We start from the raw sequence: 19,604 nt of genomic DNA on the forward strand, positions 1-19,604 counted from the left end.
TAAAGCTTACACTCCCATTGACACCACTGCTGGAAAAATCCACCAACTCAACACTTTCAGTCAGAAACCCAGCTAATGACAAGTAAATGTGTCCAGTAGTTAAGTGTTAGCTTAACAGACAGACCAAGTTCAATGCTGGGGACTGCACCTTAGAAAGATTATTCTGTATGCTAGCTCAAAATTACAACAGCAACAAAACCAGTCACACAACAAATAATTTTATAATTACAATTTTTTCATTGTACAATTCAGGTCTTATACTTCCAATAGAACTCTTAATAATAGGAAAGTAAACGTTCAAGATGCTTTCTTTCTTCTGGCTGTAGTTTTGTCCAGAAAAGTCTGGAAGGTGGAAACTTACAGAGGTTAGCAATTCTACAAGTCCTAGTGCTGAGTTGATTGTTGGTGGTGGTTTTCCAATGTAGTGTAATGTAGTGATGCATTTTCAAATGCCACAATATGGTAGTACTTGTTGTAGTTTTAAATCAATACTGCTTTTGTACTGTTCAGTGGTTAAACTGAAGCTGAACCACTCACTGTATTAGAAATTTTTAGAAACAAACATCATTTCTCCTTTCACTGCCTAAGAAATACCTATTTTTTTAAAAAAAAAAATAGCACAATGGAAATGAAAAGCGAAAACTGCATAAAAAAACAACAAACGCAAACAATGTGGCATAGCGATAATAATAATAAACGTAGAAATTATATATACCGTATACAGTACATAAGAAAAATATTTCATAAGTAGACTATTTACAAGAGGGCAAAGTTTTCAGTTTGATGCAAAAGTTTGGACACTACTGGCCAAGTTACATATTTGGTTGACATAAAAAAAATAAATAAAAAATACAACTTCAACAGCAAACAAACTAAAATAATGGAATTATTATGAAAATGTTAGTGTACATTTACAATTTATTTGAATACTGAAAAAAAGATCATCATAAAGGACTGTCCCTTAAGTAAAGAAGAAGATGAAACCTGCAATAAGTTCTTGGTTTTGAGAAAGAAGCAGGATGATAGTAACATATTTTGGTCAGACAGAACATATTTCCATTTTAAATGGGAAACATTTATTGTGCAGATTTAATCAGGTTTATCTAAAAGAAGGTTGCCTAAAGTAACGATTCTCAGGTTTAGTCCTTTTAGCCCCCTATGGTTGCAGGTTTCTGTTACAGTGAGTCATTTTTACCTCTTCGTTTCTCTTTTTTTGCATTCAGAAAAATGAAGCAGTGAGAGATTTCACTTAGAAAATTAAGTGCCACTTGTATTTTCCCTATATCTTTAAATACCTCATCACTTTTCTTCTTTTTTTAATTGGATTTTTCTGTGGAGTTTGCCATTTTAATTTTATCTGAATATTGACAATTAAAGATGGGCAGAGCAGACACCAGTACAGACAGCACTGAATTTCGGGGGACCTTCAAATCTTGACTTGATGTTATTTTGGACAATCCAAGTAATTATGATGGACAAGTTTGTTGGACTGAATAGCTTGTTCTTGTCACAATGTTTTGATGTTCTAATGAATGTTGTTTTAGTATTACACTTGTGCACTTATTAGTGAATAATAACTTAATTAACCAAACTGTACCTATCTATATTGCAAAGTTGACTGACTGACTCATCAACAAAAACACTATTTCCTGTTTAGCTAAAAAGCTTGGACAGTAGGTATTCACAAAGAAAGAACAATTCAAGATATCAATATTTAAGAGTTAAAAAGAAAAAAAAATCTACAAAAGAAAAACTAAATTCTCCAAAATCTCAAAAATGCTTTGAACAGATTTGATTGAAATTTGGCACTGTAGAAAAAGGACAATTAGCTGACAAGTTTTTTTTTTTTTGTTGATATTTGTTGTTAATAATGCTCTAGTATTTGGGACATTCTAACACACTGCATCCTCCATTTCGCCACAGTGCTCAAAGTGATCACACAGAGAAATGGGATGTGCTGGTTAATGCAAATAAAAGACCGTCTACAGAAGTGAAGTGAAAGAAGCAAATTTCAGCAAAGCTTGAAGAAGGCTCATTTAGCAAGTGCTTGCCATGCACTGTGGCTGTGAGCATAGTCAATTTCACACTGCTAGTCCAGTAAGAAAGGTATTTAATATATATTACATCATCCCTTCATCTTATCTGCAACCTTATGCAAATGCTGAAGTGGGGACTTTAATTACCATTAGCTAGTGTGTTGCTCCTGATGACTTCATCTGTGCTCACATAGTTTAAATATGAGCATCAATAAAAGTGCAATATCATCAATGGTACTATAGCAACTACTTAGGGGTAGCAATGTCATTGTTAATCTTGGAACAGTGCTTTTTCTATAGCTGATGGAGATGCTGGTTTTCAGAATGTGATAACAAGAGAATGGGACAGTGCTTTTTAGTGAGTAAAAGTAATTTGTAACTTTTATTTTCTTGTTGGTAGACGCTTATTCAACTGTATTCATGTATACTGGGCCAGTACCAATTTTAGGCTTTGATGCTAACACAGACTGGAGGTTTTGAGCAGTTTTTAGCTTTGAATGAAGTAACTTTAAATCACACATGTAACATTACTGAATATTGCTTTAATACAGTGTTCTTCTGCCATCTCTTTCACACCAATACTACTAAGGACTGTATGTACCATGTTCACAAGAAAGCAGCTTAACTAAACTAATAATATTAGCCCCCTGGTAAAAAAAAAATCTTTTATACAGAAAAGTACTTGGTTAGAAAGTACTTCTGACACATCCGATTAACCCATGGCACTATTACAGAGGCCCACTGACTTTCCCAATATTACAATGTAAAAATATTAAAAAGCAAAAGAAAGATTTCCTACTCATGCAGTAAACATATTGTGTATTCAGTTAAAAAAAATAAAAAGTATAAATTGTTTGTAATACCTAGAATACTACAAAATAGTATACACCTAGAATCAAATTGCTTAATTTTTAAGTCCAATTAAAGAACTTAGCTGGGATGTAAACCAGCAAACACAGGGGGCTTTCAGGACTGAATTTGTGTACCACAGGTCTGAAGTATGTTAACTGCTTTGTTTCTTAAAAGATGCTACATTATATAAATATTATTAGTGTACACAGTACACTACAGACATTTCAGTATTCAGGATCAAATTCACATATTACAAAACTTACTGTAGCACCCTTTTAACATTTTAGTAAGTGCATGTTCATACGATCTGCCCATAAAAGAGGTAAACGGAAACTAGGAAGACCCTGCTATAGCCATATATTCTTAAATGCTATCAGAAATACAATAACTGTATCCATATCTGTATTTGTTTTAGTACTAAACCTTTCACATTGCTATATTTTCTTAGGGATATTTTCGAAATTATCACTGAATAATTTTTTTACAGTTATAAAGATCAAGGACAGGTTGCTTAATTGTATATATCAAATATCTGCCCTCATTTTTAATATTAAATTGTCCACATTATGCTTAATTTACAGTGCAGACATCCATTATTCCAAGGTCAGTTCTGGTCTAAGGTGAAGCTGCTATTACTAAGCTACAGTATATGATATTTTGTAACTCATACATTCTCTGCAATTATGGTAATATTTAGCACAGTTTCTATGCTATGGTACAATACCATCAGTTTCACCACTTCTATACTAACATTCACTTATTATTTAATGAGTATTTGCATCTGTCCCAAGGTAGAGTATCTTAAAATTCTGTGGACTTGATTGCCTCTGCATGAACAGTTTATTTGGAATTGTACATGCAAAGTCTTACCTTTAACTTCAAGGCTATGAGAGTGAACGTGGAGTCTAGACTGTTCTTTGAAGAGGACATGGGTACGGTTCATACTGATTACTTAGTTCTGTGATCAGATTAGCTTTGCCCAAAAATATAACTACTAATTATTTATTTTATTTGAGTAAAAAATGGACATTCTATTTGAAAAGAGTTTTCTTAATTTCTTTCAAGACCAACGTAATGGTAAGCAGACTTAAAAAAGCCACTCAACAATTTTTTGATTTCTTAATTTTAAATTTATGACTAACAATTTGTCCTTGATAAGAGCATTCAACAACTGAGAAAAATCAAAACATGACCTGAACCATGTCATTTGTGAACAATCACAACCCCTATTTGCGAACTGCAATGATGTTCCCCAAAAAACTTCTTTCTAGGAGGTTTTTTTATAAAATAGTGGAACACCATCATTTTAAAAGCAATTATACATTACTGATGCAGGAACTGCTAAGATTGCAACACCAAGACATAAACTAAATTACAGACATTATACTCCCCACACTGTTGGTGGAGATTTGGTCAAATGCTTAGGACAACTTATTTTGTATTGGTTAATAATCACCTCATCAAAGAGCTCAAAGTGCTATACAAAATATTAAAGAAAAAGTTGATAATATAAATCAAATAGATAATATTAATGAAAAATGAGATACCAAAAATTGGAAATACAAATAAATCAATACACATTTACATAACACAGGTATACTAGTAATATATAAAATAGAGAGAGAAATTATTGTTCATGTTTACACTCCACAAGCAGTGCAGAAATCTTTAGTAAATGATAGGTGTAAATGACAATTTATAGTAGTACAAGCTATGTAAGTGTAATTCAACAATAACTAAATGCATATATCATTTCAATCACCTAACTCCACTTTGGCTTCTGCCTTCACAATCTGAATTGCAGTTTCTTTTCACAGTGTTCAACTAGACAGACTTGTCAGTTGTTAAAAATCTATGCATGCAAGGTTCTAGGAGAAATGGCTGTTTTAACGGCAGAAGATCTGAACGTTTATTGAATGCCGGTGTTTCCTACTAACACAGACTGACGGTGCCTATTTGGCAACATGGATGCAGTTTAATGCGTTAATCTTGTTTGGTAATCACGTCTTCTACAAAGTTACCATCTTAATCACGCCCTGAGCTCTTTCATCCAGGGGGAAAAAAGATGAACTGGTGAGCAATGTTAATGTCATGAAAGGATTCTGAGCTATGGATAAACTAAATTAAAAAAACATGCCAAAGATTCTGATTTCTCTGTGCTACTAAGTCATCAGACAGGCTGCCTAAGCACTAAATTCTTCTAGAATTTCCCGGTAGATCATGGTTCGGAAAAAAGGATGATGTTAAAATTGAAAACGTTTGCTGAAACTGTTTACTGTAATGAATGTATTACTTATTCATCATGTTATATACTGAAGTAAAGACTTCCTTGTTCATATACAGCTCTTCTTACTTAGCTAAATATTGCAGAAGAAGATGAAAATGGAGAAGTGTCTGGTTTAAGTAGTCAGCGTAATGTTATAGTATGTGTTTATTCTCCATAGGCTGCGTACTGAAGCACAGTATAAATATTCTAACAAGAGAACCACTTTAGCAATGGTCTTTTGGTACAAAATCAACCATACAAGGCACAGACTATCAGCCAGCATACAGGAAACTACATGTTACATTTATCACAAAAGACAGAAACAAAGAATGAGGAAGTGGCTATTTAAGCCAGTACCTACAAGCAACTGAGATCTTTAGTCCAAAACCAAAATGTATGTGAAGCTCTTTTAAGGGAATACATAATTCCAAAAATGACTTTCTCCTGCAGTTTAAAGCACTTCAGATGAAATCTGTTACACAAACTAATGCACTTCCTCTCTGATAATTTTGGTCTTTTTTGAGCTTATGTCCTTAACTGTATCAACTCGGTCTAATTCATTTTGTGCTTAAAGACTATCTTCTTCTATAATTAATTTTTAGGAGCTGCAATAATAATAAAGCTTCAGAAACTGAGCATGTGCTTTACAATGACTATATCAAATACCTATATACCATTTAATGTATTCACAATACACTAAATTGATGTTTTTATTAATCCAGTAGTAGTGCTTCTTTCATAGTCAGTTCTATTAATCTATGCCTGTTTTATATATAGTTTTTGGTATTTCAAAAAGATACATTTCCTGGGCATTGTACTAAGCAGTAAAACAGCTGCATTCAGATCTCAAATCTGTTTGTATAAAAAACAAACTCAAAAGGGTTTTGCTTTACATTATTGAAGAAGACAATAAGGGCTACATGCAGTTAATGAATATCAGAAGATTTAGAGCCCAGGTTAATCATAAATAAAATCATCAAAAATGTGTTACTGTGAACTCTAGTGCTTGCAGTTCTAAATGTCAGCAGTCACCTTCACCATATCAGACAAACTACATTTTCTAAAAGTCACAATTGCTCCAAAAAAAAACAAAAAAAAAAAAAACACACCCAACTAAAATTTTACAATCCTCCTGGAATAAATTAAAAAGAGGACATAAGATTCAAAAGTTGAAAAAGATGCATCTTTTTGTAGACTGTAGCTGAATTTTTGGCCTCATTTTAAGAAATAACTGCTTCTCAGAAGACAGAAGCTCATGGATTTAGTATCGTATTATGAAACGAATGTGTGGAACACTAGGATTCTGGTCTGAATTACAAGTCAACATGTACCAGAAAAGGATGCTGCTAGAGATGGAACTCCTATTCCTTCACCTATGGATGTTCTCATGTATGTATAATTTTCTATAAACTGTTGTAGATACGGGAAAAATTCACTCACTGAAAACGCACTGACAAACAGGTACCAAGAGAGGAGACACCCTGAAGAGCAAATCCGGTATTTCCCTTATTATTAAAATATTCATAAATAAGTACTGGGACACACATGGGGGATAGGTTTAGAACACAATATACAGTATATACAGCTTTTAAGGAACTTCTGCATCAATCTAATAACTTTGTGAGAAATACAACCAGTGACAGGAATGTTTTATCATTGCTTGCAAATTGCACTTTCATTTTGCTTACATTTTTTTTTTTTGTAAAAGCTGGATGTGTAAACATTTAATGTCACCTGTAATATAATATTTAAACTAGCATATCAAAAAGTATGTTTTGTGAACAACAGTAAGTCTGTAATGTTTCAATCAAGTTGTACATTTTGAAACCTCTGTTCACCGGATATTACGTAGATCAGGGGTTTTCAATGTCAGTCCTGGAGACCCACTGTGGCTACATGTTTTTGAACAAGCTAGATTCATAATTAGTAACAATATGATGACACTGATCTCATTTAAATAGCTGGTATTTTTTTTCTACATTCAGAGAAACACAGCAGCATGATTTGTACATTTATAGGACATTTAGAAATAGTTCAATTTTTTCCATAGATTTAATTCCCTAACTCTCTTTTGTTGATTTTGTTGATTTCTTTGTGCATTTTGCTCCCTTCATTCTATCTTCATAGTGATAATTAAAAGCTAGCAGAGCAGACACCCAGGCAAACAACACTGAATCGTGAAAGGCTGCAACTACTTCAGCGTCAGACCCTCTAATTAGTAAATAAAGGATTAATTAAACAATTAGAACACCTGGAAAAGAAGAATGAAAATCAGGATGAAAATATTGTTAAAAAGAAAAAAAAACATTATTCCCATATAACTGTTTAGTACATTTTTTATATTTCTTTAACCAAACTTAGTTTTCTAATTTGTATATTGTTCCCAAAACACAGAATCTGGGAAATAACAGTTCATTTAATTAGGCCAGGTGTCCAATTAAAAACAGAAGCTGGCTGGAACAAAAACCTGCAGCCACGGTGTTTGAAAACCCCTGATGTAGATAAGCAAGTCAAGGGGACAGGAAAAAAACAAAAAACAAAACATGCACCCACAACCTGAGGCAGTACAGGAATGAACTAATTTGTAAGGGGGCTCTTGTTCAGTATCTTGAAGGCAGACTTTTTACAAATATATTCTTACAGTATTATTTACATGCTGACTTGAAAGCAAAATGCTAATACTGTCAAACTGTAGAAACCATACAAGATTTTAAGGAACCCCAACAATTTAAGAAGCCCTTGTAAATAGGTTCCACAGGAATTCCAGTTTGTTATACACTTAGTAAAACACAAACCAAAACACATATCCAATCAGATAGAGAACAGCTGACAATCAGAGCACTGTCTATCAAGTAGACTTGAAACATGCACCCGGACATCTTTGTGAAACACGAGTATCCAGCTGTGTTCTGTACTTGTTGCCACATTCTTTCAATGCCGGTTGCTTCCCCCATTTCTCACACAAGAATTAATAAACAATTGCAGGGTGCAGAGAGCTGGTCTGTCCAGAATATCTGACTGATGAAGAATGAAACTCGACTATTTAACACTGGGACAATGACTTTTTTGTACTATTAAACACCCTTTTTATGTGAAGATCTTTGTGAAAGATGGGTCATAACACTGTATGCAAAGTCAGTGGCTTGGCAGTCCTCACAATGAAAATGTGCCACAAATAACAACTCCTTTAGAGATGTCATTCATTGCATATGTTATATTCTATAACATTAAATATATAATTTTTTAAGTTATATGTCAACCAAACATTTAAAAGATTAAGTGAAGTATCACAGTTGCATTTTAATAATAATAATAATGTATTTTATTTATGGGGCACTTTACATTAGCAGTAAATCTCAAAGTGCAACATAAAAAGTTTAAACAAAGGCAAAGCAGGATAAATAAAAACAGAGATAAAACAACAATAATTATAGCATTCTTGTTAATAAGCATTCCTAAATAGAAAAGTCTTTAGCGGTTTTTTAAAACAGCCCACAATCTGCTCTGTTCTTAGGCTCTCTGGTAGGACATTCCAGAGCCGCAGAGCAGCGGCTGCAAAGGCTCGGTCACCCATTGTATGAAGTTTGGTCACAGGGGGGCGAAGGCGGTAGGTATTTGTAAAACGGAGGTTTCTTGTAGTGGATTTTAGTATAAGGAGTTCCTTGAGATATTGTGGAGCATTTCCATGGATACACTGGTGAGTAAACAAACAGAGTTTGTATTCGATACGGAGATGGATAGGGAGCCAATGAAGTGATCGAAAGATTTGTGAAATGTGTTGATATTTTCGCACCCTCATCAGGATTCTTGCAGCACTATTTTGAATTTGTTGTAGCTTTTGAAGACTCTTGTTGGGTATCCTGATGAGGACTGCATTACAATAATCCAGTCTGTCTGAGACAAAGGCATGAACCAGCTTTAAAGCATCACAGAGGGAGAGGTAGGGACGGAGTTTGGCTATGTTTCGGAGATGAAGGAATGCAATTTTACAAAGGTGATGGATATGTATATCAAATGACAGATGGGAGTCTAACTTGACACCCAGATTTGTAACAGAAGGGGAGAGGGTAATGGTACGGTCAGAAAAGGAAATACAATATACATAGGAACGAAGTTGATGGGGGGTGCCAATTAAAAGAGCTTCAGCTTGAGGAAGTTCTTGGACATCCAGGCCTCAATCTCATCCAAGCAAGAGGAAAGAATTAACGGAGATGTAAGAGAAGTCGAATCCAGTCTCACATAGAGCTGTGTATCATTGGCATAGCAAAGGAATGAAACTCCATGCTTGCGGATGATGTGACCCAGGGGTAGCATATAGATATTAAAGAGGGGTCGGCCCAAGGCCAGATCCTTGTGGGACCCCATAGGTGACAGTGTGGGTATGAGATTTAGCATCCCCCATGGTCACATACTCAGCCCTGTCTGTAAGATAAGACTCGAACCACTCCAAAGCAATGCCAGAAAGTCCAATTGTATAGTGAAGATGATGAAGGAGAATATTATGATCTACCGTATCAAATGCAGCTATGAGGTCCAGGAGGATAAGGAGCGATGGAGAGCCCTGGTCAGTAGCCATCAGGTCGTCATTGGTGACTATGACCAGGGCTGTCTCTGTACTGTGAGAAGTTCGGAAACCAGACTGAAATTTTTCAAACAGATTTTTTTGAGGTGATCCTGAAGCTGAACCAAAACCTTAGACAAAAATGGAAGGTTGGAGATCGGATGATAGTTTGCTATAACTTCAGGATCCAAAGAGGATTTTTTTAAATGAGGTCTAATTTTTGCGGTTTTCAAGGCCAGTGGGACTAAGCAGCTCTGGAGAGAGTGATTAATGATATCAGCAATAAGAGGGCTTATATCTGATACATTAGCTTTTACCAGAGGAGTAAGAAAAGGGTCCAATGAACACGATGAAGGCCTCATCCTCTATATGATGCCCTCAACTTCTTTAACTGTGGTACAGAGGAACTGGGAAAGGCAGCCCATTAGCTTTGATGGAGAAACATCCAGCGATGGAGGGCTGGAGGCAGACAATGAGGAGCAGATGATGTCCACTTTAGAGGTGAAATATTCAATGAAATTATTGCACTGCTCCTCTGTGAAATTATTACAGGCGTTTGTGTGAGGATTGAGTAAATGATTTATCATGGAAAAAAGTTGTTTGGAACTTCCAGGACTGTTGTTGATTAAATTTGAATAGTATTGAGATCTGGCAGTGGTCAGCGCTCTGGAGTGGTTTCTTTTGGTGTTCCCGATAAGCTAATTTGTTGACCGTTAAACTGTTTGCAACAAAACGCCACTCGAGGGCTCGCCCAGCTGCTTCCATCTGTCAAAGCTCACTTGTAAACAATGGGGCAGATTTTACAAAAGAGACCACTCGTAATTTAACTGATTTAATTTTGACACATTAAAAATGATATTAAAAATTCTACAGAAGCTAGAAAAGGACTGGACTGTAAATGTTAGGTTTAGGTTTATTTGTCATATATAGGTTAACACAGGGTCAACATACAATGAAATGTGTATGACGAGAAAAACAAGTCACTCAGCCTAGATCCAATAAAGCTAAAAAAAATAATTAAAAAAAAATAAATTACAAGTTAAAAATAGACAAGCCATATAAAATAAAATGTGTACGTTTTAAAAGAAGTTATTGAGCAATGAGTTGAATGAGCAGCAAGTACAAATGACAGTTATTGCACAGATAATGTTTTATAAGTACAGATGCATATTCCATAAAGTGCAGACCCATGTTCCAGTCAGTATTCAGAGTGTATGGAGGTACAGTTTGTGTGTGAGTAGTGCAATGTAGATGTAATGTAAGTGTATGTAAGTGTTCAGGTGTTGCTGTTGAGGAGTCGAATGGCCTGTACATACACAAACACATATTATCCAAAAACAGCAGTCCAAGTTTCATTGTCATCTGTGCACAGTACTATGAAATTTTTACTTGCAAATTCCCCACAGACTAATGATTGAAGTAGAATACCAACAACATCCCATCACTCCAAAAAAAAGAAAAATAAATACATAAGCATGTATTGAATATAACATACTGTATACTGAAGTGGATAAAACATCTTTGAATTTATAAAATAACTTTGAATCTTTGAATGTATAGGTATAAATGAAAATTCTTCTGTATTGTTAGCCAGAATAGGAGAGAGTTGGCACAAGATGATTGAGGTCTTCACTAATAATATTAGCTTTCTGTGGCACATGTGCTATATATGCCCTAAACAGAATGCAGCTGTGTGCAAGTATTATTTTGAGACTCTGTAGTTCGTTGCAGTTCAAAGATGACCAGATGCCATATCAGGATGTAATGTTATTAATAATGAATCAAAAACTACAGACAACTCTGTATTTATGTCCCAATTGAAACTGTTCATAGATAGATAGATAGATAGATAGATAGAAACTTTATTAATCCCAAGGGGAAATTCACAAATTTGCCCTCTTAGCAAAAATGTACTTATTTATTTAAATGCTATTCCTAATAAACTAATCTGGCTATATCAAGTGAAGAGGATATGCCCACTCAGTCATCCCTCCATGAATGTCACTGATCCATCACCTCTATTGAGGTCCAACACTAACTGTTCTCAATTATGATTAACATTAACAATTTATCAGCTAAATGGTGATGACATACATAATAAACTGAAAGTGGGTACATCCCATAGCATTCACTGTACCCTGCATATAGTGCACAAACATTCTGTTCTACCTTAAATTTAAGTCTGAATCATTTAAGGTCACCATAATGAAACTATTCAATGATTTAACAAGATCTGGTGTAATTTTTGATAATCTAAATTTATAACACCATCATCATATTGAATGACCATGCTCAAGTGCTAAAAACAGTTCTGTGTTTCTTGTTCAAAGTGGTAATACTAACGCATCAACCTGTGAAAGAGAATTTAAAACTCTTTGAAGAACACAACTAGAAATGTTAGCATAAGTTTTCAATAAAATAAATTGCAAGGCCGAACTACTGTTGAGCAGAAAACTGCTTCAGCATTTATTAGTGAAAATCAAAAGAGCACATACAGTGCCATAAAAAGGTATTCAGCCCCTTTCTGATTTCCTCTATTTTTGTTTATTCATTAATGTTAAACCAATTATAATTGGTTTCTGATCTTGAAACACCAGCTTTAGCAGCAACAACTGCAATCAAACATTTCTAATAGCATGAAATCAGTCTTTGGCATCACTGTACAGAAATTCTGTCCCACTTTTCTCTACTGAATTATTTTCGTTCAGCCACATTGGAGACTTTTCTACTATGAACAGCCCCCATTTAAGGTCCCAGCACAACATTTCAGTGGGGTTCAAGACAGCTGAGCTCATGCTTCCTTCAAGTATGGCATGTCGACCAGGCACTTAAACATCAAAGCATCGCCACAGTACCACACTACCAACACCATGTTTGACTGTAGGTATTATTATTTTATTTTTTTTATTGTGGAAGGCTGTGTTAGCTTTTTAGTCCACTTCACATTGTTAGGGAGGTTCTATTTAGATAACATTTAGATTAAACAGATGTTGCAGCAATCAAGCTTGGGTGTTTCTAGTCTAATTTAACTAGTTATTTAATTTAGTTTATTAGTTGATTGAGTGACAAAGGGAACAGTAACATTTTCATCCAGGTAATATAGGTGTTGGGCAGCACGGTGGCGCAGTGGGTAGCGCTGCTGCCTCGCAGTTGGGAGATCTGGGGACCTGGGTTCGCTTCCCGGGTCCTCCCTGCGTGGAGTTTGCATGTTCTCCCCGTGTCTGCGTGGGTTTCCTCCGGGCGCTCCGGTTTCCTCCCACAGTCCAAAGACATGCAGGTTAGGTGGATTGGCGATTCTAAATTGGCCCTAGTGTGTGCTTGGTGTGTGGGTGTGTTTGTGTGTGTGTCCTGTGGTGGGTTGGCACCCTGCCCAGGATTGGTTCCTGCCTCGTGCCCTGTGTTGGCTGGGATTGGCTCCAGCAGACCCCCGTGACCCTGTAGTTAGGAATATAGCGGGTTGGAAAATGGATGGATAATATAGGTGTTGCTGGACTTTCCTCCTTCAACAGTTCCAATGATCATTTAGGCAAGATGCCTTGAAGGCCTGCATATCGTAACCTTTCTAGTTAGCCAATAAATGGTGTCATTTTGCTTGACTTCTCACTACATTCATAATGGCTAACACGGTACAATACCCTAGTACTACAGACATGCAAGACACTGAAATGTACCGCAACAACATGGAATTGAAGACCTGGTGGAAGAAACTGGCACACCTGGACAGCGACATCCTCTTCTTAACGAAATGCAAAAAGGAAAATCTTAACCCGAAAGGCATCATGATAAGGAATCTAACCATACACACTTATAATATTTGGTTTGCAGAGGATTACATCTTGCCTGAAGAAGGGACCTGAGTTGCCTTGAACGCTTGCATATTGTAATCTTTCTAGGTAGCCAATAAAAGGTGTCATTTTTCTTAACTTGTCACCACATCCATAATGGCTAACACGGTACAACACCCTAGTACTAATGATCATTTAAAAACTGTGTATTGTGTTTACTGTACTCTGGTTGTCTTTTGTATTACACTAAATTTTCTTTGTGTATCAGAAACAAGTTTTACGAAGAAACAAAAATAAAATAATTGAGGAATCAGGAAGGGGGCAAATACTTTTTCATGGCACTATAAAATAACAAAATGAAATAGAAAATTCTTTTTTGCACACGGTTTTAAAATTTACCACTATACCCAAATATTTACAATATGTGTATATCACAACACTGGTAAATGACAAGTGACATTTATTCAGAAGAGATTCTTGGTATATTTACAGTGACACTTTATAATTTTATTATGTGTACATTTTTCACTCCGGGCAATACTTTATTCAACCAGGAGTAAGAAACCTTGAAGGACCTAAAAGTCAGCATAAAACCACCTATACCACAGTATTTAATCGTAAAATGCAAAATAACACTATTCAGTCAGCTGACAACATACAATACTAAATTAATCAAAAACTAATATTTTTCAATATACATATAAAAATTTCAGCATTTACATATTTAATAAATATGTAAACTGTAAGCTGCATGAGAGACTAATTATAATACTGTCAAAATCAGTTGCCTGCACCCATTTTAGTAATCTGTGGGCAGTCCTGCACCAAAAAGCTGCATCACCAAAGTCATAAGACTGTCTTTCTCTGTAAATCGAGCATTATCTTTCTCCATAAACGGAATAGTATTTACACTATTTGTTATTTCAATCGTTTCTCCTGAAAGGCGCCTCATTCATTGCTAAGTGCCATGCTGCATCAGTCCTTCCATCTTCACATTCTCACATTTGCATACATGGTCAGATTTACTGTGTTTGAGAAAAAGCTGCTAGTGAGCAAACATCCAGCTCTGTGCTCAACACTCACTGCTTGCTCCTTCCACGATATCCCATCTCAGGTGTTCTCCTTTCCCCAAGTCAGAATGATCTGGCTGTGATGACATTTCAGGTAAGTTGTAAATTTGTAGACATATTTTACCTGAAATAACTGGAGTGCCAAAAATTTTCAGATTTGTCTATTAATCACTACATTTGCAGTGTGTCAGTTTAGGAAAAGTCAAGGAAGGATGGGAGCACACAGGCTAATGAAATAATTCAAAATTTAAAACACCAATTGGCATCGGCCAAAAAATTTATAGAATTTCTAAAACCCTTTTTTGACTTTGTCAGTTTGGGGTATTGAGTGTTGTTTGATGTGTGTGTGGGGGGTGGGGATTAAATTGAATTATTTTAGCACAAGGCTCCAACATAGCAACATATGAAAACAGTGAAGGGGTGTGAATACTTTTTGAATCCACTGTAAGTGATTAGGGGGCGTGGAGGCTTATTTCGGAAATAATCGGGCCTAAGACAAAATCAGCACTGAGCCCACTCACATACACAATTATACTCACAATTTAGAATCTCCAGTCCACCAACTGTAACACATGCATCTTTAGGGGGAAGAATGCATAAAATGTGCTGACTGTGCTGCCCATGCAACAAATACCATTCAAATTATTTAGTTAACAGTAATAACTAAATATTAACCATATATTTTAATTTTAAGGAGAGATAACACATAGGACATTAATTTATTTTGGGTGCAACTAACAGTATGGGGAGGATAAAAAAGACAGAGAAATAGGAAAATATCTTAAAGATCTTACCTCCTCTTATTTACATTTCCAAACTTTCTATCGACATTGAAGGCTATGATACTGGCAGGTGGTGCAGAAATTAAGAAAGTGTACAGGAAGCAGAAGAACAGCACTATAAGCATTTAAGGTATATTACAATGAAAATATTTACCAGTCTAACCCTTTTCAGAGTTAAGATAGTTTGAGTTGCTTAACCTGTTTTCCTTGCTGCTAAAGGGTAATTCCAACCATGTATACTGTAATTAGAAGTTGGTAAGAAACAAGAATAACAACAATGTAGCACAAAGACTACAGAAAATGTAAAAATCTGCATGTAACAACTTTACAAAACCCTAACAAGTCAATCGAAACCTTACAGAGCCCCTTTAATATTAAGGACTCTGAAAAAATTCTTTGCAAACGTAAATAAGCAGTAAAAGCTATTTAGAATAAGAACATTGCAATGAATTGTTAAATAAATGCGGCATTTTATCAAAAAGAAAAAAAAATAAAGGAGAAAGAAGACCTTTTTCAGAATGCAAGGATAACTCTCAAAGCCTTATATAATGAAAATATTATAATATTTAAAACAGCATGTTGTACATTTCCCTAGCAGACTCAGGCATTTAATCACATTTTCTTTCTTTTAGACTTGGAATCTGATTTCCACTATCTTGGTGCCTTTTATCGATTCCAACGTGGACCTTGTTTGTTTTTTTTTTAATTAATAGGAAATATATATATTTGGCCTCAATCTTAACAAAAGCAGCATTTAATTTAGTCATTAATTTTTATAAAATAATTAACCAATAACTACAAACAGAAGGTAATTTGAAAAAGTACTACAAGTAATGTTTATTTCTTGATGAAATCCATTGAACATTTGTAATTAAAATTAATTATTCATTACAAGCCGAGTATGTACATTTTAACAAAACATCCATGTTTTATTCTAAATGTGAAGATTCCTATTTTTTCAAATTCATAAAATGTGCAATAGCTGCATGTCTGTAATAGCACAAGGTGAAATAGTAGTTCGTATGCTTCCAGCCATCATTAATGGGTATAAGGTAAAGCCTACAAGAAGTGATTGTACAACCTCCATTTTATTCCATACTCTTCCTAATTTAACATCTTTAATAATTTGATCATCCATCCATCTTCTAAACCCACTCTATCCTGAGCAAGGTCATAGGGGAGCTAGAGCCTTTCCAAGCAAGCACAGATCACAAAACAGGAACAATACTTGGACAGATTGCCAGTCTATCGCAGGGCAAACACACACACACACACACAGAGGAAAATTCAGCATCACCAACTCCCCTTAACCTCCATGTTTCTGGACTGTTGGAGGAGCACCAGGAGAAAGCCCATGTGGACACAGAGAGAACATGCAAACTTCACATCCTGGGTCCTCTCTGTCTGTGGAACCTTGGTCTCTTTACTGTGAGGCAGCAGTACTATCACTATGCCACCATACTTCCCTGATTTTATCATTTTACCATGCTTTGAGTTACCTATACCAGGGGTAGGCAACGTCGGTCCTGGAGTGCCACAGTATGTGCAGGTTTTTGTTCCAACCCAGTTCCTTAACGAGAACTCAATTATTGCTGATGAAGCACATATTGCTTAAGTGACATTTTAATGCTTCATTTTAGTGGTCTCGCTTGTTAAGGTTCTCCAACCTTAATTGCTTATTTCAATCTTAAACTGCTGCATTCAGTGTTTTAATTGCTCCTTATTAGCAATAAGATGTAAAACAGGGGTAGGCAATGTCGGTCCTTGTGAGCCGCAGTGGCTACAGGTTTTCATTCCAACCCAATTGCTTAATTAGAAACCAATCATTGCCAATCTCAGACCTTATTTAATTTTATGGCTTGTTAGTCTGTGCAATGTAAGGCTTTTATAGCGTAGATTTTTTTCCTTTCCAAGGATATCATCCAAATGATTTGAAGCCTAAAACAGATCAGTTTCAGACTGTCACATTTTTCTATTAAGTGTTTTATTAAATCAAACCGTGCATGATGAACACACACAGATGTAATTGGAAAAAAGCTAGCTGGAGAACTGCTGGCTGCTTTGTCTTTTACATCTTATTGCTAATAAGGAGCAATTAAAACACTGAATGCAGCAGTTTGAGATTGAAATAAGCAAATAAGGTTGGAGAACCTTAACAAGGGAGACCACTAAAATGAAGCATTAAAATGTCACTTAAGCAATATGTGCTTCATCAGCAATAATTGAGTTCTCGTTAAGGAACTGGGTTGGAACAAAAACCTGCACTTACTGTGGCACTCCAGGACCGACGTTGCCTACCCCTGACCTATACACTGTGTGTGAATAAAATGGTCATAACACTGTGTATGTTTATATTTTTGCACCTGGTTGGAAATTACAAAAATACTTACAGACTCAGAAAGCTGGTATATAATCTGGACAGACCAACATCCCACATGGAGGGACACAAGTATATAGAGAGAGATCCTCCTGTATGACAAAACAAAAAGAACAATCAATATCTTTATGAGATCAACCTACTGTAATTATATGGCTACAGACTGAAAAGGCAGTGGACCACTTGCTGATTCACTGATGATGAAGACAAACTAAACAATATATTCTTTTCCTTCATCACTGGGGTTAGGCACCTTCATGTACTACAACAAAATTTACACCAAGCAATGGCAGTACAGGAATTTGCCTACAGTTCATTGTAAGTGCCACACATGAATTTGTTCAATGTATTTAAATCATAAGAGGGAGAACAGCATTACGGAGGACAGCTTTGGAAAAGAAAAACAAATATCAAAACAGTGAAAATAACATTTGTGAGAAGTGTCAAGGCTGATGAGAAACTATGAAATAATATTAGTATAAGTGATGGAAACCCATGAATGGACATGCTATCCAAGCTTGGTTCCTGTCTTTTGGCAGGTTACAGATCCTCATAACTCTGAACTGGGAAACAGTGTCTATAAATAAATTATATATTGTAACCCAGGAACATATTACTTTATTTTTCCATACATTTTTTAGTATTTATTTTGTAAAAATGTTAATAATAATAAAAAAAAAAGCACTGAGAAGTTCATGGAGTTCTGTGGGATTAAAACATGTATATTACTTTCTAAGTTTAAAGGGCTATAAACCAAGTCAGATGATACACCTGGGTCTCTATTTTAGCAATTTATTACACATAACTGCTATATGTACAAAGCAAAACTTTGTAGCCTATATTCTAATAAATACGGCCTTGAAGCCAAACAAGTTTTTCTATACTTGTGATCACTTCTGATGATATTCCCCAGGCAATCTCTTGTGTTCAAATATATATAATTATAACATTGTAGTGCCCGCAGCCAGAATGGATACTCTTTGCTCTTTACATGGCTCGCTATTCTTAAATGGATTGCTTGCCTTTGCGGCACTAGATAGAATTCTGTTACATTGCAGGCTTGCTGTTTTTATAAGCGCCCTGCCACTGGTGATGGAGAGTCGGCTCGTGTTATGGGTGACTCATCCCTGGCTGATGCAACTTTCCATTGTCATTACTATATAATATAATACACATACAAACACACACAGAGATAGACATGCATTCTGAATACCATTTTATTTTTCTTGTGGAATAGATAACACAAATTTATAGAATACTTACAGTATGATGTATTTACTAACTTGAGTGATAATTTTTAATTCTCGGCTAAATATTTGTGAAACAGCAAATCACACGTGTGAACTAATAAAGAACGATGGAGTGTAAACAGAGGTCAAGTTATTTAGTGGACATGGGTAATAACTGAATGGTGTGAATATCTTTAATTTTTTAGAGCAATGTGGGACATCATTTTTTTCTATTAAAAGGAATTGTTTAGAAATAAAACATAAATAAGACCCGCTATGAGCTGCACTATACTGTGCCTGTCATACACAAGCACTCAGACTGCCCTTTCTAAATATTAAATGTGAAGCATTATTGTGGTTTACTCCTTTTCTGTTTTTAATTAAATTAACTTTTGGTGGCAAAAGGGTTTTTGGGGGAGGGGACACATCAGGGCCATAAGTTGAATCCAATAATGAAACTATTTTTATTTAGGTTGTCTGCAAATAGCCACAAATATCTTGTCAGGAAATCAGTGAGTCAACCAGGGACATTTAGCTTTATATATAAACACAGACATGCATATACACAACTCTATGAATTAAACAGAAATATTTTGGTTTCTCCCAAGGTGTACAGGAACTATATTCTTGAAGTATTATTTATAAG

The 19,604-nt window shown here is 35.4% G+C and overlaps 1 protein-coding gene across 4 annotated transcripts in view; it reads right to left on the reverse strand.

The window, feature by feature from the left end:
* The window catches only part of csk (C-terminal Src kinase), a 165,551-nt gene that overhangs the window by 89,528 nt on the left and 56,419 nt on the right, over positions 1-19,604 (reverse strand). For 2 of the 4 annotated variants that reach the window (XM_028823826.2, XM_028823824.2), the window contains exon 2: positions 17,743-17,821. The exons of the other annotated variants lie outside the window; for them this stretch is intronic. The gene's annotated coding sequence lies outside the window, so the exon portion shown is untranslated. The remainder of the gene's footprint in view (positions 1-17,742; positions 17,822-19,604) is intronic. 4 annotated transcript variants of the gene reach the window in all.

The sequence above is a fragment of the Erpetoichthys calabaricus genome, chromosome 17 (assembly GCF_900747795.2).
Source record: "Erpetoichthys calabaricus chromosome 17, fErpCal1.3, whole genome shotgun sequence".
Classification (NCBI taxonomy): domain Eukaryota; kingdom Metazoa; phylum Chordata; class Cladistia; order Polypteriformes; family Polypteridae; genus Erpetoichthys; species Erpetoichthys calabaricus.